Consider the following 22,506-nt stretch of genomic DNA (forward strand, 5'->3'; position numbering starts at 1 on the left):
AGTTATTATACTGTATTGTTTAGGGAATAATGACAAGGAAAAAGAAGTTTGTACATGTTCAGTACCAACCATTGCAGGCCTAAACACCAAACATTGAGTAGTCATCTTAATGATGCACAAAATTTGCCTCTGACAGACTCTTCCAATAAGTCTTCATTTATTGTACATCAAGCAAATCTCCCTTTTCTTATGTCATGAGAGTATCAACCTGACTTTTAATGTAACTTCATTAAACATCTTGTCCCTAAAGTTAATCTCTCTAAAGGATCTATATACAGTTGGCTCTCTGTATCTATGGGTTCTGAACCTGTAGATTCAACCAATGGCGGAATGAAAATATTTGAGAACAGAGATTTAAGTTTGCACACAATTGCTGTGTCTAAGTCAGTGAACCAAAGCTTAAGAAAAATAAATGTACCCCTGCTCCACACATTCAGCTTTTCATTGGTGAGCTCTAAACAGTTCACCAAAGCAAAGGAAAAGGCACCTCTTTCATTTTAACTGAACAAGGATGGCACTACGAAAGTTGCCAATATGCTAACTTAGTGGTTCCTTCCTAGCCTGAGAAACTGACAAGGCATTGATGTGTCTGAGATCCTTAACAGTACACCAAGAAAACAAAAAGGCTGAACACGTCTCAACAGCACATAAAACTTATCTGTCAAGTGTTCATAGATGCTTACTAGATCAGAAAAACAAAGTCATTTAGATCTATTTTTAAATTCATATCAACTTTGCCCTTAAGTAATTTATCAAAGTATAACTAAGAATTCAGGACTAAAAAGTTTTTAAAGAGTGCTCTAACTCCAAAGTTTAGGAACATCTTTGCCTTAAAAAAAAAAAAAAAAGTATAAAGGATGTCTTGCAACTGATTATCTCTATGCCTAAGGATCTGTTCAACTGTGTACACCTTAACACCGTGCTTGAGGGGACAATCCTCCTCCATAGTGATTCTACGAAACTACAATGAACAATGGAATCAAGCATATTTTGTGGTACTACACTTATAAAATTGTGGTACTAGATATAGCACATATATTTCAGAGATTGCAACTCACTAAATATAAAACATTTCACCTTGAGAGACAGCTCATCCTTGCTCTCTTATTCAAAGCATTCAGGCAAAAATTGGTTGCCCTTGGAGATAATCTATTGGTAAATAATAGCCTGGCTAATTTTCACAAACTCTCAAAAGGGTTAAATGGCCACAGTCAATTATTTTTTTTATTTTATACCTTCAACCAAGATTTCAAGCTACTCAAATCAAGGCAAAAGTAATGAAATTAGGGCAGGGGTGAGGGGGTTAAAATCCCCCATGACTAAGCCCTCTCATCTATTTTCCTCACAGATCTCTATACTAAAACCTAACCTGAATTTCCCCAAACAAAATTCCTCAATTGTTTTTTCCTGCCTAGAGCCTTGGACTCCAAATTTTTTAAGCAGGAAAAAATTATGAGCACAGCCCTCATATATGTATGTATATTTCTAAAGTAGAGTAGTGGAAAAATATACTAGTATATGATGCACATAATAAATGCATAAAAATAACATTTTATGATTGAAAATAGAAACAAATTTTAATACTACACACACACACACACACACGCACACACACTATTTAATAGGTCATCTGCCCATCCAAAGTGCCAGCACCTCACTTTTGAGACCAGTGACCCAGAGCACTGGTAATCCAACTTCATCTAGGGATGGAAAGGGTTTGTTCAGTATACAGAATGCAAAGCCACAACCCCAATTCAGCATCCATGAGAGCCTGGACTAGGTCTCTGTATGTTTAATATTAAAGCTCTTCATGTGATTATAATGCACACAGTTTTAAGAACCTCTGGCATACAGGATAAACTCTGAACTTCACTGCATAGCCTACAAGTACTTCAGCTACCAGTAAAATCTCCTTTCCTGAGACTCACTCCTCCACATCTCTCTACTCTCCAGCAATACTTAACTACTTGAAGTTCACAGTACACTCCTCTCAGGCTTTGCACTGTTTTCCGTGCCTGGAGCCCTAACTCAACACCATGACCAACCTCATCTTGTTCACCAAACTTCTAGCGATCTTCAAGTCTCAACTCCAACTTCTTCTGTTAAACATACCCTGAATTCCAGAGGCAGAGTTCTCCTTTGCTCTTAATGTACCTCTTACCTTTTCAGCAATTATTCCATACAACTTAAAAGTATGTCTGTCCATCAATAAAGAGAATCCTTGAAGGCAAAACCCTGTCATTTCATCTTTGTATCACCAAAGGTCTCACACAATGCCTAACACACAATTTAATTCTTAAATATATGATGAATAAAGACATAAATGAGAAGGAAATGATACTGGCTGTTCGAAAGGAAATGACACTGGCCATTTGAAGATTAACAAGGTGGAGCATTTGCTTAAGTGATTAAAAGCTGCCATATCTACTTCCAGCATTAATCAAAGAGTATCAAATCATAAAAGGAAAGCAACTATCATTTATGGAATACCTCTAAGCATTTTACAAGTTATTTCTCATACACAGAATAATGCTGTGAAGCAGGCACTATTCCCCCTTTTACATGTACTGTGAGTCTCCAGTCACTAAGCTAAACTTCAAAATTTATAAGTGATGATGCCTGAATGTGTCACTGGACCTAACTGTGAAACTTTCTAATGAAAGCTACTTAAGTCTTAAGAAACCAGAACATTAAAATGAACAGTAATGCAAGGGCAAAGGAGTTACTCTCACATTTACTTTAGAAACCAGCCACAATTCTGATTTCAAAAATGCAAGGAGATCATGAGGTACTTGGAGTTAGTCTCCAAGATTAGATAAAAAAATTTCCTCAAAGGATAACCTTTTGAGACCAGTGACCCAGAGCACTGGTAATCCAACTTCATCTGGGAATAGAAAGGGTTTGTTCAGTATACAGAATGCAGAGCCACAATTTGTTTCTATTTTTAATCATAAAAAATATACTTTTGAGATATATCAGTACATTAAACAAAAAAAGAAAGAGTGGGAGAGGTATGTTATGTTTGATCCTACTTATGAAAGTATGAAGAAAGGTGACACTTTAAATGCTTGTCTCCTGATTAAAGGGTAAGCCTGTAAAGTACTAGAGTAAGATGACTCCCAACAGATTCCCTTTCCCCATATTTACTTCGATGTAACTGGTCCACTAATTTAGCATGATTCTCTATTAAGTCAAAGTGAATATATGCTATATTAGATCTTCCCACTAAATATTAGCACAATGATTGAGCCTCAAAAAAAGGAACTATGATTTAGAAGGTAACAAAATATGAGAACGCACATATGCATAATAGTGAATATCTTCTAGTCAGTTATGCATGTGCATATAATCTCAATTTTGACTCTTCAAGACTCCTCTATTCTAGTAATCTCTTCTCCATTGTAAGCATGCACACTCAGGGCCTACCTTAGACTAATGAGTAAGGTCTTAAGAAGACTAGTTTATCCATTCCTATTGCTCATTAATACAAATCTACAACACACTTCATTTTTTTCTGTAAGGGGTATTAAGGGTAATTCTACAACTTGCTCTAGCCAAATGGATCTCTGGAAGTCAGAACATTTCTTTTTTTGCACAGATTGGTATAAAAACCACTCTGGAAAAAAAGGGGGCAGGCAGTTAGAACATGAACAACAAAAAAGCACTGACTATACTTATTTTTATATGTCTTCTCCACTAGTCTGAACTTTGAGAGCAAAAAAAATCACTTCATCTTTGTTTCTCCAGTTGTGAACATTAAACAACAGAACTCCAGTATCTGAACTGATGCCATCATTTCTGGTGTACTTTTCAGCTCATTACCCAACTGAGTCCTTACAACCTCCCCTGTGAGATAAGCAGGGCAGATAATGGTCTTTCTCAGAAGAAAAACAAAAAAATCTCAGAGAGCTGAAGAAACTGGTTCAAAGTCACTAACTAGTGACTAGAACTCTAACTCTGTTGTCATTTAGGTACATGTTCTTCCAGGCCATGACTACGATCATCACTGAAAATTTTAAAATTTCACTGAAATGTATGAAGCCACACAGAAGGTAATTCATAAAACACTTAAGTATTTTGTACTTACTAGGCAAAAATCACTATTCAAACACTAGACTACCCCTTAAAAGAAAAAAATTTATCTTGAAATTATTAGTTTCAAATGATTCTATAACCAACCATAAATGGTCTGCTTCCTCTATAAAAATTTTCTCATCTAATTCTAAATTTGAGCTCCTTTGCCTCTCCAAATTTGTAATCCACTGTGACTGGTAATTGTTCCAAATTAGGACCACAAAGCACCTCTCCATGCCCTCCCCCCAAAATATTAAGCGCCTACTATGTCATTGAACAAGTGGTTTTTGGTTTGATTTTTACTTTTCAACTGTATGAAACAGCAGCTTGATACACTAAAGCAAAGACAAATATTTTAAGAATAAGAAAATAACTCAATTTTTTCTATTTTTCTATTCCTGAAAAAAGCGATAATAGAAATATGACAGATGTCTCTTTGAAAACTGTTTAAAAATAAAGAGGTAAGAATTATTATTCATCATAAGCACAAGGAAAAAAATATTTACACTAGAGCCAGGTAATAACTTGACAGAAAAGATGTTATTTCCTCCTCTAATAGAAATCCAGTAAATTTCATTAAATTATCTTGTCTACCCACTGCATTTTCCTCAACCTAAGACTTTATACATGCTGGTTCATCTACCTAAAACACTCTTCCCTACCTTCTCCTATTCATCCTCTGCTCTCACTCAAATCCCATTCTTAAAGGGGCTATCTCTAACCCACTCAATCTAATGATCTCCCCTGTTAATTCTTCTCAGGGCATATCATTTCTTGGCTCCAAAACATCCACCACAAGTTTTATTACATATTCCTTTCTGTGTTGCTCCCAAGAAAATATACTAACAAGCTCCTTGAATTCCAGTGATGGGTTACTGCTTTTTGTTTTTAATGGCTTTATTAAGGTATAATTTGCATACCATAAAATTCACTAATTTCAAGCACACAATTCAATGATGTAAATTTACAGAATTATGTAAGCATCACCAAGTGATAGCTTGGGTTTTGCTTCTTGATTTATTTCTGACATTTAGAAGGATATAAATAAATATATGATGCCTGTATAAATCATCTGATAATAAGTTACCCTTGGAATCCATTACTACTAATATCTATTTAGTGTACTATGTGATTATGAGTTGGTGCATTAAAACTGCCTTTACTACATTCCATTCCAAATAGCCTTCATTATTTTCATTTCCAGACAAAGTCAGGTCTTCATAAGTCCTCAAAGTGAACCTACTCACATATTAGCGTACTGCCTCACTTGCGGAACATTGACTCAGGTCAAGTTCATGTGTACGTACATTTCCTTTTCTCCATCAAGTAACCCACTCCTCTGCTCCTAGTCATATTAACAAAACACTTTATAAACAAAGAAAAGTTCAGGAGCAGTAATCTTACTGCTGAGGAAAGCGTCTTCACTTAATGGGTGCACCTTTGTAACAGTGAAGTGAAGGAAATAAGTCCTTGGTACTGATATATATCTAGATGAGATCTAAATTTAGTGTCTTACTAAATAACTGGAAACCTCTTCTTTCAAATATAAAATCTATCTCTTTGCTGTTTATCCATCTATAAAACAAATTTTCTAAAATTTCAGTACAGATATTTCATTCATTTTAAGAACCAGAAGTGGGGGTGGCTCCATAGTGTAGTGATTAGCATGTCTGCTTTACATGCAGAAGATCCTGGGTTTGCGCCCCAGGTAGAGCCACGGACCATACCCAGGGGGCGCCAGGCCCCGGGGGTGCTCGCCCCGAGCATGTGGGAGGAGACGCCTCACCTTAGAGATCCAGTTCTTAAAGGGAAACAGCAACGTCTATAGGTCAGGGGTAAAAGTGGGGTGCAAGGAGAGGAGTTAAAGAAGGGGAAAAAAAAGAACCTGAAGGTTTTCAGATTTAATAAAAGATTTAATCATGTACAAAATAACTTCAAAAGTTATTTTAAAATACTTTTTTTAAAGTAACTCAACAAAAAAGAAACAAAAACCAATTCAAAAATGAGCAAAGGGCTTGAAGAGACAATTTTTTCAAAAAAAGAAAAAAAAGAAATGAAAAGATGTTCAACATCACTATCTCTAAAGGACATGCAAATCAAAATCACGATACCAGTTGGCCCCGTTAGTATGGCTATTATCAAACAAACCAACCAACCAACAAAAAGAGAGAGTTAACAATGGTTGGAGAGGAAGAGATAATATGGAGAAATCAGAACCCTTGTGCACTGCTAAATGGGAATGTAAAAGATGCAGCAGGCCTGGAAAACAGTTTGGATGTTCCCCAAAAAGTTGAACACAGAATTACCATCTGATTCAGTATAAAGCCAAGGTATATAAAGTTGACTCCTGAACTACTCAAAGCTAGAGGCGCTGACACCTGAGCAATTGAAAATCCACATATAACTTCTGACTCCCAAAAATGTTACTAATAGCCTACTGTTAACCAAAAGCCTTACCAATAACATAAAGTCTATTAAACATAGTTTACATGTTACATGTGTTATCTACTGTATTCTTACAATAAAATAAGCTACAGGATAGAAAATGTTACTAAGAAAATCATAAGGAAGAGAAAATACATTGAGTATTTATTGAAAAAAATATACTTGCACTTCAAACACATGTTGTTCGAGAGTGAACTGTACTCCTAGGTACATACCCCAAATCCATTCCTACATATATAACCAAAAGAATCAATCGAAATCAGGGACTCAAATAGACACTTACTTGTACACCAATGTTCACAGCAGCATTACTATGTGAAGCATTACTTTGGGCTTCACAAAAGCCAAAAGGTGGTAACAATTCAAACATCCATCAACAGATTAATGCATAAACAAAATGCATAAACACAATGGAATATATTTTTCAGCCTTAAAAAAAAAATTTTGATACACACTACAACATGAATGAACCTTGAAAATAAGCTAAATGAAATAAGCCAGACATAAAAGGACAAATGTTATATGATTCTACTTATATGAGGTACCCAGAATTGGCAAATTATAGAGAAAGCAGAATAGAAATTATCAGGGACTGGGGGGGAATGTAGAATTATTGTCTGAAGAGATTCTGCTTGGGATAATGAAAAAGTTCTGGAAATAGATAGTGATAATGATTGCACAACAATGTGAATGTACTTAATGTCACTGAACTGCACACTTAACGGTTAAAATTATAAATTTTGTTATGTATATTAACACAATTTTTTTTCAAAGTATAGCTACAGCAATTTATACTATTATTTCCCAAATATTATAGTGTACAACGAAGGAGGAAGCCATACACAGACTGAGATTATTCATAAATGATAAAAGTATTTGTCATTTTACTGGTGGAGAAAAACTGACAAGTTGCAATGCATTCATTTCAGCCATTTTCTCCGTCCTAAAACAATGGCATTCTAAAACAAAAGAAAACACTGAAACATTTACTTCACCTAATGAAGAATTTTATGACACTGTGACATGCCTTTTTACATCTTTTCAAGAATTTAAGCTGTGTCACAGATCCCTAATTGGCAACACAAATTGGAGAAAATAGTGTCCTAATTTTAAAAGCATCACAGATAAAGAAGGGGCTCCTGATGGACACACAAATAATGACCAGTTCATTCAATTCCATTCAACAAGTACTAACTAAGTGCATAGTACCTGCAAGAAAGCCAAGCCAAATATTCCAAGGTTACAAAAAGGAAAGTTGATGACACAGACTCACATTAACGTAGAAAGTCAATAATTCAAAAATATTCTTTAATGCCTGTGTTTAAAAGTACGTGCATTCCAGTTATTTAATGTACACAGTCGGCAATACTGTGGTTCCGGTTATCATTTCTAGATTATCAGCAACTAGAAAGGTAAATGTCCAACACTTTAGGTACTTTGTTCACTGATTAGACGGCATAATAGGGAACCTAATGAAATTATGCAACTGCCTTTCTAAAACTCAAGTTTTTTATTTTATACAAACAAAAGTTTACCAATTTCCCACTGGGCAAGTGTGCCAACCGATTCAATTTCCTATAACCTTATCTCGGAAACGAGGTTCGCCATCTGAAACTCAATGCTGTGCCCTCTCTGGCCTGACCTATGCAGAGTGCATTCTAGACAAGTCCCCAGAACAACATCAGCCCAATTTTGGCTATACTCTCTGAGCGATTTAAGGAAGTCAGCAACCACTCATCTCACGTGATCTTAAAAAGGGGCGCAGTTGAGCCCGGAATAAACCACAATCCTTTTTTTCTGCATCGACTTCACTGCCCAACACGAAGGAAGTGGGCAGGGATATGGCTCAGGTCCGATGTGCAGGGAGGCTTGCAAACAAGCGTGGGTTGCTGTGCCTTCTTACTTTGGGGGAGCTAGGAGGTGAGAAGACACACCCGCTCACGCGCACTGCAGCGGCTGAAAAATCGAAGACTGCCACACCCCCCAACAGCTAGGGGCACGGCTTCATTTCCTCTCGCTTGAGGGGGGAAAAAGGGGCTATCTCTACGAAACACCCCACCTGCGGGGCACAGTCCAGGATCCCCACCACCCCGACGTTCAACGCCGTTGAGCCCGGCGCGGGTGGACACCGCGGTGCGGGGCGGCCGAGGGGGGAGGGCCACCGCGACTGGAGACCCGCGCATGCGCAGATACGGGTACCCGCCCGTTCTCCTACCGTTGGAACCGCGACGCCCCGTTCCCCGGCCGCGGCCGCTTCTCCAGGACCCGCGGCGACGAAAAGAGGGCGAGAATTGAGGCCCCGAGCGGCTCCGCGGCCGACGAGCCTCTTCTTGAGGCAACCGCTGGCGGGAGGCTGAAGCAACTGCTGAGGCGCGGGGCCAGCCCGATAAGCGACCCCCGGATGCCCCCGGCGGTGGCGGCGGCGGAGACGCGGAAGAGGGGGCGGGAGCGGCGACGGAGGCAGCGGCTGAGGCGCAGAGCCTCCCAAACGGCGAGCGGGAGAAGAGCGGAGGGCGGAGGGCGGGCAGGGGCCGAGCCGGACGTGACGTGTGGGGGCGGAGCGAGGGCGGGGCTACTCCGTATCCCCTTGCCTCTGCGGGCTTTAGAAACGCCGTGCTTCTCCCAAATTTGGACCCTGAGTTAGGGTGCGAGAAACCCGGCACGGGCATGTGGGAGGTGTCTGGGGGTCCTCAGTCTGGGGTGGTTGGAGAGAAGAGAGAGGAAATGGGAGGAGATATAGAAGCTATAAAGGACAAATCCGGAAAACCGAGGTCGCTCCTGGTCTCTGCGGAGGGGGCCGAGGCCCCTTGTAGAGGCCAGAATAACAGGGGTGCCAGTATCCAGATGAGAAGCACCGAGACCTTAACAGAAAATCTCCGGGCAGACCGAGGCGGTGACTCACGTGCCCATTCCCAGCGATGGAGATTAGATCCGGGACCCTGCCCACTCCCAACCTTGCCTTCTTCACCTAAGGACGTGACCTAGACTCCAGAGAGAACACAGATGCTTCTGGTGCCTAGAGCGTCTGGGAATATGAAAGCCGATAAGTGACATGCTCACAGGGAGCTTCCTATGTTAAACCAGAGTTTAAAAGGCAGAGGGGAAAGGAGACAAAAAGAATGAGGAGCTCTCTGAACCTCGAGAGTCTGTCCTTGCATAACCACCCAGACTGACCCCGCAGCTCCCACATGCTCACAAAGGTATGACTATTTAGCCAATCTCTACTGTGCTTTAGTCTGTTAAAGGCATTGAGACCTTACATTGGGTAAAATGCAGTATGCTGCCTTTGGACTCCCTGACGGCGGTTAGATCCACACCTGCGCAAAGAACTCTGGGTGTCTGAAAATATAAACCACCACGATTCAGTTGTCCCCTACCTGCCTGAGCTGGAAGTCAGTAACACGGAAAATGTAAAACAAGAACACTCATGGAACTTGGGACATGATTTAAGAAAAAGAAAAAGTCACCCTATGAGATGATCTGTAAATGTTACAGAGGCCAGGGTGGCTCCCAAATTTCATCAGAGTAAAATAAATACTCTGTAACCTAAGTGTCACATGCCCAGTTGATGCTGTCATAAAAGAAGGGTGGGTCCATAAAGAATCTAGAACCAGCACAATCTGATAAGAATGTATTGTGGGTTCCCACTCTGTCCAGGAGAGATTACTGAGTCTAATGACCAGGACCAATACCCATTATCAGAAAAGTTAAAAAAACTTAATTTAGATTCAGTCACTCAGTCAACAAATAACTACTGAATGCTTACTATGTTCTCGTCTCTTGGGATGCATCAGCAAATATGATCCCTGCCCTAATATTCAGTTTATATCCTAGCAAACTTAAATTCTGGATATCCTTTATGAACATATAAAGGCCCATGCCATGATTCTGTATTCATAAGTAGGCTTCCCATCATTCAAGGGAGTCTAGAGTAAATCCCACCTAGTAAGATACAATTGTCCGAGGCACGTGACTTGTACTAGTTACACTAGCTATATAGTTTTTCTCAAATTCACATCATGGTTTATAAATCAGCCTCTGTTCATTGGGTTGAATTATAGAGTTGTTTTATCCAAATTAATTTCTTAGTCTGATTAAGTTTGAATGAAGTGAAACATAAGTTTCTAAATATGCCAAACTAAGCTCCAAACAATCCCTGATTTCATAAAAGCCCTGTCAAGATGCAGCCTATGCAGTCAGCCTTGTATCTCTCTTTAAACATTTTAAATGGAAACTTTACCTGTGATTCCATGCTTGAAAAACTGGAGAAATGATTGTTTCTAAAGCTTAATCATAAGCTAGTAAAAATTATAAGAAGTGGAAGTAAAAATCTTGAACCCGCCCCACCTATGCAACATAGGCTTGTGGTGACATAACTGACTGTAATAGGTACATTACTCTGAGTATGAAACACAAGACTGTAAGCTCCCAGAGCACAGAGACTCCTTTGCATTTATGTGCCATGCTCCCAAAGCATCAGCTCTTAAAAAACAAATGAATTGATTTAATGACCATTTTCCTCAGTAAAACTCAAGAAAATATCCTTGGAAGATTTTTTTTCCAAATCCTACTTTATAGTAAGTAACCCTTATGCTCAACATAGAAGATTCAGAGATAAAATTTAAAAAACAAAACAAACTTTAGTTTTATCTTTTGCCATCCCTTTAAACGTGTCAAATGGGAGTAGATCTGTCATGCACCTGATTCAGGCAGGTTCCATAAGTTCTGTGGTCCCTCTTAGAACAAAGTCCTATGGTCATTGAGTCACAAAGAGTGAAACTTTTCCTTCTCCTCCAGCTGCTTGCCGTGGAGAGGCATCATGCCTGGTCTTTCTAGTTCTCTCTCAGGTTACCAAACAGAGCCAAAGGCAGGGAGGGGAAAAGGAAAGTTTTTAACTTTTACTTCCATGTGAAGGTTTAACACTCTGGGATCTGGTAGATGTTTAAAATTGCCTTTTTTTTTTTTTTTTCTGATGGATACTTTATGGTTATTTCAAAAACCACTACCATCGCCATTCTGTAGTGGTTTCCCACACATAGTTGCCTTGATCTAAGCAAAAGCACTCTATTTTGGCAGTTCTTTACTTCCTCTTTCAGACCCTAGGAATGTGCTGGCCCACCTTCAACTTCTTGAAACCTGTTTTTCTCTATAAGGGCCCTGTCAGATAGGACCTAAGATAGCTGCCATATTGCTCTGCAAGGTTGTACACTTTGTGCCCTAGGGAGTGCCATTCACATCATCCTAGGTAAAGATTTGTATATTTATTTTGACAGTTTTCCAGAAGGTGGCAGTAAAGTGTTTTGTCCAAACTAAATTAGTGTGACTTTTCTAATGGATGGAAGTAAAGTTTCTGGATGAAGGAGAATGTTTTTCTGATGATACTTTTAGGCTAGTGGCAGCTCTGTATGGTCCACGCCTGGTCCACAGGAAGCTCTCATGCACATCTTGCCCAAGCTAACTTGGGAGTATAGGCCAATCCCAGGGCAGCTTCAGCATTCTGCTGCTCTGCTGCCAAAACAGCTGCCAGCCCTTCTCTCTTCCTCTCCTCGATACTTTCCTGGCAGGAATCACACACAGGTCTCACTACAAGAGTACTCCAAATAGTTCCATTTTAGGTCCCTCTCATCACTCAGCTTGAGGTAAGAAGCAGGCAGACATCTGAAGTAAGGATCACAGCATATCAGTAACAGTCTTCAAAGAGATACTCAATAATTCTCACTTGACCTTTTATAACTTGCTATGAGAATTTAGTTATCTACCTGATTTTGTCTAAATCTTCTCATTTCTAGTGAGACTCCAGTTCAGAAATTACTTTAGTGAGGGTTTTTGGGGAAAATGGGGGAAGAATTGTTAGGTTTTTTGGTAATATCTTGGTGCTCAGGTTAAAATAGTTCTCAACTGGGGATGATTTTTTTTTTTTTTTTTTTTTTTGGTCATGTTTGGAAGCATTTATGGTTGCCAAAACAGGAGAGGTACTATTAGCATCTCATGGGGAGAGGTCAAGGATGCTGCTAAACATCCTACAATGCACAAGATAGCCTTCCCCACAAGGAATTATCTAGCTGAAAGTGTAACTTCCAATTTAATATCTTGTAACAAAATGGAATTTCTATACTTGGCAGTTACTATGAGAATAGCTCTAGCTGTTTGGCCAGGGCGAAAAGTGACTGGTATGATTCTAAGACTTCCTCTGGAGGTGAGGCCTGCCAGGAAAATTATTATTTGAGATTTTTAATGTTATTTCTTTGCAAGATGACTTTTATAGCCCAGGGAAACAAACATTTTACCCAACTTATCAAGCAGAGGCTTTATGCCTCTCAGAAGTAATGTCATGAGTCAAATCACCATAAAAAGAATATATACTTGCTGCAACTCAAACCATGTCCTAGATGTCAGGGAGGACTTCAGCATGCCTGCCTCCCCAAGGTCACCAGTGTCACTGGGATGAGACCAAAGTCAGAGAGTAGCTCTGTCTCTGTAGCCACTTTACAACTAATACCCTTATTATTTAAAGACTGCAAATAGATTTCTTCCCCCCCCCATTCCCCACCATAGATAAGTTTGATTGAAGTCAGTTTTTCCAGAAGTATCAGAATGTTGAACCCATCTCTTATACCATCAATAAGGAAACTTTCATTATTCATGTGCCCTTCTCACCCTTACTAATCTCATCTGTGACGAAGACTATTTGAGTAGTAGCATACAGATTAACTTTTGTTCAGTCAAGGATGCTGTTATCTTTTTTAATACAATGTTCATAAGACACAAGCCACAGTAGCCAATAAGGGCCAAAAAGACATATCCCATCCCCGCCAATTCTATCACCACTTAAAAAGTAAAATAGACACAACAAACATTCAATACTTATGAATGTTGGACTTAGAATAAGAATATTGAACTTGTAAAAATAAGAAAAGCTTGTAACGAGAACCTGCATTTGAGTTTCAGCCATGTGACTCTGGTCAAGTTTTAATCTAAATGCACCTTAGAGTCTCCATTGGTAAAATAGGAAAAATAATACTGAAATGAATTGGTATGCATAAAAGTGTTTTATAAGCCGTATACTACAAGTTTTTTCACTCCTCCTACACTCTTTCAGAGGCTTAAAGAAGGCTCTGGAAATGTTTTCCCACCATATCTGGGTTTTTATTGCTTTTGATGAGACCCCGTATGGAAACCTTTCTTGGCAGAAGTTCCTAAATACTTGTGCATTTATTTTACTTTTTAAATTTTTTTAAATTTATTTTTATTTTATTTTTCTATGATGACATTGGTTAGTGAAACCCAGTAAGTTTCAGGTGTACAATTTAACAGTAAGGTATATATATATTGCATTGTGTGTTCACCGCCAATAGTTAGATTTCTTTCTGTCACCACATATTTGACTCCTTTTACCCTATCTACCTCCCTTGTCCATTTATTTTTAAATGAAAACCAAGAACCCCCAAGCTCTTGGTGCCGTTTTTAAGACCTTCTGAACCTTGTAAATTACAATAAATACAAGCACACCTCCTCCCTAGTTAGAAGCATATTTACACTGCCCACTTACAGAATAAGATATAAATGTAGATAGGGATAGGAAAATATATGCATTTTTTGTGTGCAGGAAAAACTACTGCACAGGGAGATGTTGTAACGACTGACTCCCGCTGAGCAGCAAAATGCTACCAAATTCAATCAAACTTAGTAATTTCTCTTTCTCGAAGTACTCATCTTTATCAGGAAAAAAAGAGAGGACTAAAATCCCAACAAAATCAAAATCTTCTGATAAAGAAGCAACTCACCATTAGAGAGTGGTATTGCTGGCTCTTCTGAGGAATGCAGTGGAAATCTGTCTGTGCCACTTTACCCAGGATCACTGTGCCAGTGTGCAAGAATGCATGTTCTTCATGAACAAAAAAATATTACTAGCTGCAAAGAGAAGAAACTGTTACAGGGTGTACAAATCCCACGCCAACATCCAAAATAATGGCAAATACTGTTCTGATCTCAGCAACCCAAAGTAACCTTTATGCCATTAATTTATTCAACACATGTTTCTTGAGCAACTACTATGGGCCAAGCACTATGTTAGGGTATATAATCATGATCTCTGCCCTGGAAAACCTTCATCATACATATCTCTGGAATGCAAATATTTTTGAAATAGAACCAAAGTTAACATAATGTTGATTTCAGCTTCTATATTCACTCATGCAGCCACCAATGCCATCCAGTTTAGAGAGCTGGAACAATTGACAGTAACTGTCATCTTTGCCAAGTCCACATTTTTCGGCTTGATAATTTGAAATTCAGTGTATGACAACAACATAAACCAATGAGATCATCAGCTATAAGACTAAGTTGTTTTGGCTTCTTGATTAAATTCCCGTAATCAACTAGATATTTTTTCCACAGTCAGAACTTACATTGTTTTTTTTTTTTTTTTAAACAAGCTATCCCTTTCTCCTCTTCCCTCTCCCTGTATCTATGTAAGGGGAAGAAAAAAGTGCACAGGGATTCAATGAGATTATGACCATCACAAAATCATGGGCTTTCCACTGCCCCTTTATCCAAAAATCCAGGTAAGAGCATCTCACCATTCGGCATACCCTACCTCTTCCTTAGAGGCCTTCGGCTTTTGGGCCTTCCTACCATCTGACTAGTCAGGCTCCTTCTCAAACTCCTTCCACTGGGACCACACCTTCTGCAACAAACTGACAACCCAAATATTTGTAGGTTACAATCTAACTATGTACAACCATATTTTTGCCAAACATTTACACCTGACTGCTCCTTCCACTAAAGACGAGGATGTGATGATTGCAGAAGCATTTAGTGTTTTCCCAATCCTCAAGCTCATCAGCAGAGATGCTCTGAAGCATGAAGGCTCACACTCTTATTTTAGGCTTTCATAGTGAGAGAGAAACCAAACTGTGTACACAGGGGAGAACTGGTATAGTTATTATGGATGTGATTTATTATCCCTATTAAAGCATGGCACTGTCTGTATCCTAAATAAGTTTCTTACAAAAAACAAGTACCATAAAAACAGTCATTGAAAAAAAATGGCCCTTAGTTTAACCAAATTTATTATTTAATAAGGTTTAACTATTTGTTTCTTCTTGTTTGCTTTATAATTGTTTTCCTCCACCTGGAATACTTTGATACTTCTTATTCATACATTTAAAAAATATTTATTGGGTTCCTAGTATGTGCCAGGTTCTGTGTTAAGTGCTGGAGACACAGCAGTGAACACACTAGGCGTGATTCCTGCCTGGTGGTGAACACAGTATAATTATACCCGTAGCATGGCAGACTCCCACTTATTGTTCAGTGAGCCTAAGTTCAGCGTAAGTGTGGTGTCACTTTATCTGGACAGTCTCTGTGACCTTATCTAGGTTAAACAGGGCATCCATATTCTCTAGGCCCCTAGCAGCTTGCCCAGATCACATTGGCAACCCCCCCCAAAACTAAGACTCGGAAGGTCTATATCTTCAGTGTGAGAACAAGGAAAAACCTACAGGGGAAAAGGTAAGGATATCTGACTGTCTTCACGTTAACTATGGATGGAATAGAAAAAAATAAAACTCTTCTCTGAGAATTCCTAAACAAGTTTGCAAACATATTGCGAGGACCCAGAATTTCACACTAACTGTGTGACATAGAAAAACCCTGAGCTGAAAACTATAAAAGTGATCACTTTAGTGCCCCCAGGCATCTCATATAAGCAAAAGTAAATCCTCTCTGGAAATGCTACAAGTAAGTTTCCAAAAAGTATGACTTCATAATAAATTAAAACACAAAAAAATTAAAACACAAAAAAACACAAGAAAATGATGAATTTCATAATAATACCTGCAATGACTACAAATATTCTATTTCAGATATTTCAGATTCTATTTCAGAATATAAAGAAGGTATATGTGTGATATTGTGATATAATAAGAAATATGTATTTTGTCTTTGTCTCAAGTTCCTGGTACAGAGCTCCTAAAACCCTTGTGATTTACTGAGTGATAGAGGTGAGAGGAGTATATTTTGCTATTCATAATAGATCCCTTTCTATCACACCTGAGTTTATGCTAATGAGGTGACTTAAGGTGTTGTCCCTAGCTAGCCTCAGGAAGGGGCTGATGCCAGAAAGTCCAAATGATTAGAAGGTTGGAACTTTCAGCTCCGCCCCTGACCTCCAGTGAAAGGAGGGGGGTGGAGATTAAGCTATATAAAAACTCTTGAATAAGATTTGATGAGCTTCTGGGGTGGTGAATAGGCCCATGAACCGGGACAATGGTACACCCCAAAAGCCTCAGGGACAGAAGCTCTTGAGCTCAAGACTTTTCTAGATTTCATCCTACATACCTCTTCATCTAATTGTTCACTTGTATCCCTTACAATATTCTTTATAATAAACCAATAATAGAAAGTAAAGTGTTTCCCTGGGTTCTGTGGGCCATTATAAGCAAATTATTTAACCTGAGAAGAGGGTCAGAAGTGTGGGTAACCCATAGACCCACTACTTGTGATTGGTATCTGAAGTGGGAGGCAGTCTTGTGGAACTGAGCCTTTAACCTTTGGGTCTGTGCTAACTCCAGGTGGTTAGTGTCAGAACTGAATTAAATTGTAGGAAACTCCATTGGTGTTCACAGAGAATTGGAGAATTTTGGGTGTGCAAAACCCACACATTTGGTGTCAGAAGTGGTGTGAGTTAAGAGAAACAGTTTTTTCTTCAGTATATATAATATTTTTTAAAGGAACTATAGGAAATAAAGATAACAAAGGGATAAGAGATTAGCAAAATTGACCAGGCAAATTTGAAAAAGAGTCAAATGAACTTACAGAAATAAAAAATACGATAATTGAAATTAGAAACTCAAAAGACAGGTTAACCATCAGATATAACAGCTAGTTAACTGAAAGATCATCTGAAGAATTTGCACAATATAACACACAGAGAAAAAGAAAGGGAAAACATAAAAGAGAAGTTGAATTGCATTGACAGTGGGGTAAGAAGTTTCAACAGATGTCTAAAAAGGATTCAAGAAGGAGATATTAGAGAGAATGGAAGAAAGGCAACATTCAAAGAAATAATGGCTAAACATTTTCCAGAATTGATAAATAACCTAAATTCTGGAATACCGAAAATTGCCATGTTGGAAAATAGAAGGAGTCTACTGCCATGCTATCCTGAACACGCCTGATCCCATCTGATCTCAGAAGCTAAGCACAGTTGGGCCTGATTAGTACTTGGATAGGAGACCACCTAGGAAGACTAGGTGCTGTAGGTGTAAAAAAATAAATTAAAATAAGGGATCATAAGCTGACAAGGTCCTTGCAATCTGTGAGGTCAACCAAGGGTTGCCTCGCCCCCCCACCCCCCCAAAACACACACAAGAAAAATTTAAAGAAAATAAAATGAAATCCACACTTAGTTGACTCACCGTGAAAGTTCAGGACATCAGGGAAAGAAGAGATTCTAAAATCAGGCAGCAAGAAAAGACAGATTAATCTTCAAAGAAATGACAATTTGGCTGATAGCTGACCTTTCAGTAGCAATAATGGAAGTCAGAAGACATCAGAATATATCTTCAAAATGTTAAGAGAAAATTGCCATCAACTCCAAATTCTATACCCAGTTAAAGTACATTTTAAAGATGAGACAAAATAAAAACATTTCAGATAATACAAGATTTGAAGAATCAGATAAAATTTAAATTAAAAAAAATGTACTACCAATAGATGTTCATTAAAGGTAATGCCAAAGGATATACATGTGGAAAAAGGAAAGTAATTACAGGAGGAAGTTCCAAAATGCAAGAAGTATTGGTGACCAAAGAAAACTGTAAACATGTTATAAATCTAAATGAACATTGGCTGTCTAAATTAATAGCAATAATGTCTAAATTCAACTATTACTGAATAAGTCACATATATGGGGAGAGGGTGAATGGAGTATTATAATACTTTAAGGGGATGCTAAATATATCAAAGTCATAATTAGTTGAGTTAAATATGTCAAAATTTCTATGTAATCACTAAAATAAAACTGTATATAACTTCCAGTTTATTACAGATGATAAAATAGAATGGGAGGCACTTAATCCAAAAAAATAGATAAGAAATTTTAGGAGCAGAAAAAATAGTAAAAAAATAGAGGAAATAAATCCAAATATATTAGTAATTACAATCAATGTAAATATATTAATTCTTCAATGAAAAGCAAAAAATGTCAAACAATTTTTTAAATGTAGCTAAATGTTTACTACAGACATAATTAAAACATAAGAACACAGAAAGGTTAAATTTAAAAAAAAGATTAAGAGTATAAATATTTTTTCAAAATAGTTTAATATAAACATACCCTAAACTTCATCAGTGTTACTCATACCCAATAAAATGTGTGAACATAGGCATTGAAAGACAAAATATACATATCCACGTTTTTCATAATGTAAACTTAAGTAGCTATCAATGATAGAATAATGAATAATAAATTCTAGTATATTTATACCATATAATACTATACAACAATGAAAATGATCAAACTACAGCTACAAGCAACAACATGATGAACCACATAAAAATAATTTAAATGAAAGAAGCCAAACACAAACACATACTGTATGATTCCATTTAAAAAATTTCAAAAGCAAGGAAAACTAAACTCTGGATTTAGAAGTCAGGATTTCAGTTAAGAAGAGAAGCCTTTTTTGGGAAGGAAAGAGTTAGTGATTGAGAGAAGGATCATGGGGGAATGTTCTGTATCTTAACCTAGGAGGTAGCTGCATGAGTATATTTGCTTCAGGACAATTCATCCAGCTGTCTTATGATTCGTACACTTCTCTATATGTATTTTATACTTGAAAAAAAATTTTTTTAATTCTCTATGATTTTATAGATGACAAATATGAGAAACATATTGAGATGAAATTCAAACCCTGGTCCTTTTCACTGGTCTCTTTCACTCTAAAGGCTACATTTTATCCACTATATCACTATACCAAAAAGCCTTATTTTATCCAAAAGTGGAAACCCCAAAGGGAAGTGACTTACCCAAACACTCACTGCCTCGTAGCTACATCCACAACTCAATCTGGACCACCGGAGGGCTTTTCGCCATCCTGGTCTTCCTGGAAAACAAGGTTGAAAACTACCAGAAGACTGTTCAGGCAAATATATCAGACTTGCCTGCCTATTATCTGTGTCCTTAGAGATAAAAAACCAACCTGCAGGACAAGGGTCAAAGATAAGAGGGAAATATTAAGAAACATGGAGACCTTAGCTCTAGTCTAACCATATCACAATCAAAGCAGAGAGCCAAATAGCTGGACAAGCCAGCCATAGGGATTAGTATGATTTCCAGTCACCTCTCAATACCCATCAGCCATGCTAAATTTTTTGAAAAACTCTGAGGCTGGACAAACTATCAATCATCAGCATGAGTAGCAAATAATCAGTTTGAGGTACTACTCTTTATAAAATCAAGATGTTTTACAGTCCTTTTATTAACCCAGAATGAAAACTGTCCCTAAGAATGTCACCTCTGTTTTTCTCAAATGTGAGTAACTTAATAAGAAGCATAGGAAATGTGATTTTCTGATTTTATTGTTCAAATTGATTATAATCTTCTAAAGAAAAGGAGAATAGGGTAAATTATGTCTAAGAAACTGCCAAATTCCCTTCCTTCCAAAAGCATTCCTTAAATGCTATGTAACACATTGATAACAGCTTGAAGCGGGGTACATGGAGGTGCATTAAACTAGCCTTTCTACCTTCGGATAATTAAACTTTTCCAATAATAAAAATTTGCTTTTTTTTTCTTTAAAGGCCTATGTGCCAGACATTCAGCTGGGCACTGGGGGTCCAGTGAATAGAACATAGTTTCTATTCTTCTGAGGGGCAAAATCCCTTTGATTATCACGTTAACATGTTACAAAGCACTTTCACGTGTATTATCTAATTCATCCTATAAATACATGTTATGATTGCAAATTCAACCTGGAAGCCTCCTAATTTTTATTCTTCCTTTTCTTCTTGGTCTTTCTTTGTTCTCTGTGATAAATCTGAGGGCCAGATCTCGAACAGGGAGGATTATGGTTGGGGTTGGGAAGGGTAAGTAAGACCAGGATGAGGAGACCTTTATCCTATAGACAAAGTTAATTTCAAGACACTTCAGACAATATTATCAGAAACTTAAACACCACCTCCACCCTTTAAATACTTAGAGTGAGCTTATCACTCTCAAAAACTTCCTTCGAATTCAGGGTGATTCTATTTCAAGACAGTTAAACTGGGTCACAGAAAAAGAGCCGCTTTCCCAGGATTAGATATAAAATGGAGTAAAATATCATTCCCTTCAACTTCCAGAATCTCATTCTGTGAAGTTCAACCATGAAGGTGAGAGGACTAATACTTACAACTAAATTATGTTTCAAATCAGATCGATCACTGGCTCCACAGAACTTCCCAAGTAACTCATTTACCTTTGGAATTTTGTTACCCTCAGCTCTCAGAGTCTACAGGATATGTTCTGCTTCAATTCTCTTTTAGAAGTTTCTACCTACTAATTTTTTCTCATATGGCTGTAGGTTCCTATTCATAGTGTACAAATGTCCACTTCTTAACAAGTTAGCCCTGAAAAACTTCTTCAGAGAATTCAGTCACACTAAGTATACTCGCTTGCTTCTTTGTTATCTAATTCTTAAGTGTGAGAAAGGGAGCATGAGTTTATGCTCAAAGACTGACTGTCAGAGACAAGTACTCGCCTTTTATCTCCACCACACCCACAATTACTTCACCTTCCAGCCTCAGCTTCCCTATTTGCTCACAACCTAAAATCAGATGCCCCTTTCTCCTTCCCAGGAAATTTAGGCAGATTTTGATGTAAAAACAGAGCCAAGGATTCTCCAAGTTCTTTCAGATACACAACTGAACAATTGTTTCATTGTTCAAAGATCTTACACCTGCCACAACCCTGCAGACAACATAATTTCCTAGAATGAAGGAAGACAGAGTAAAAGGCAGTGGATAGAGGTGTGATGGCTGGAAAGAAGCCCTGGTTTCCCCCAATTATCACTCCTCCAGCTTTATCGGGGAGCTATAAGGCAATCAACCTGACTCACAGCCAGCGTTGCTGGTCCCAGACCGAAGAGGGTTAAGAAGTGAAATATGGCTGGGTCCCAGGGTTGCAGAATGACAAGCATTATGGGATATATTATTCCTAGGACTGGCTGGCTTTTCTCACAGATCCTGAGTTTACTGTCAGCCTCATCTCACACATGTTCTCTGAGGATCCTTGTTGCTGACAAAGGGATAGAGATAAAGGGCAGGACTTGAAGACACCCCTACAGCCCCAGGTAGAAGAGCTGGCTCAAGTTGCAGGACATCTAATTGTGAGAGAAGGAGAATGCAAGATTTTCCCCAGTATCTCTAAGCACTTCTCTAAGCACTACCTGTTGACAGTACCTCTCTGCACCAGCCATGAACGGGAAGATTCAGTAGAGCCAAGTGAATGGCCCGAGAGAAAAGCTCCCATTATACCTAAAACAAGCCCATTTCACTTCCCAGCCTCTGGGAGAACACCAAGTAATGAGAACAGCAACCAACGAAGCATGGGAAGAAAGCATTACCTCATCAGGGTGAGCCCCCATTGGCTGACGTTACTCTGGGCAAGGCTTTCACGGAAGTAAATAAACCCTTGCCAGAAACACAGACTCTCAGAGGACCCCTACTGCTCTTTATTTTCAAATTGAGAAAAGAGGTGGATAGGGAACAGTAGACCTCTTCCTAACATTTTTCTTAGCATTTGTAGTTATACAACGGTTATGAGAAGGTTTAGATCTCCTCCGCTAAAAAATTATTATTGGGTGACTTTTGGATGAAAAAGGAGCCACCTGCAACAGATTGATAAAGAGGAATCAGAGAGGAGGAGGCAAAGTCAGTCTTGTTCTAACTTGCCGTGGAACTGTCAGAGGGACAAAGACCAAAAACATTGAAAATCAAAACACT

The 22,506-nt window shown here is 38.3% G+C and overlaps 1 protein-coding gene and 1 pseudogene across 5 annotated transcripts in view; one reads left to right on the top strand and one right to left on the bottom strand.

Moving 5' to 3' along the window:
• The window catches only part of FAM13B (family with sequence similarity 13 member B), a 72,061-nt gene extending 63,015 nt beyond the window's left edge, over positions 1-9,046 (bottom strand). For 3 of the 5 annotated variants that reach the window (XM_011362383.2, XM_011362382.2, XM_011362380.2), the window contains exon 1: positions 8,735-9,045. The gene's annotated coding sequence lies outside the window, so the exon portion shown is untranslated. Of the gene's footprint in view, positions 1-8,734 lie in introns of all 5 variants that reach the window. The other 2 variants (XM_011362381.2, XM_011362379.2) reach the window with 1 other exon arrangement.
• An 8,621-nt stretch (positions 9,047-17,667) lies between these two features.
• On the top strand, positions 17,668-17,786 carry LOC111741219 (annotated as a pseudogene).
• The last annotated feature ends 4,720 nt before the right edge of the window (positions 17,787-22,506 follow it).

The sequence above is a fragment of the Pteropus vampyrus genome, unplaced genomic scaffold (genome assembly GCF_000151845.1).
Source record: "Pteropus vampyrus isolate Shadow unplaced genomic scaffold, Pvam_2.0 Scaffold74, whole genome shotgun sequence".
Taxonomy (NCBI): Eukaryota; Metazoa; Chordata; class Mammalia; order Chiroptera; family Pteropodidae; genus Pteropus; species Pteropus vampyrus.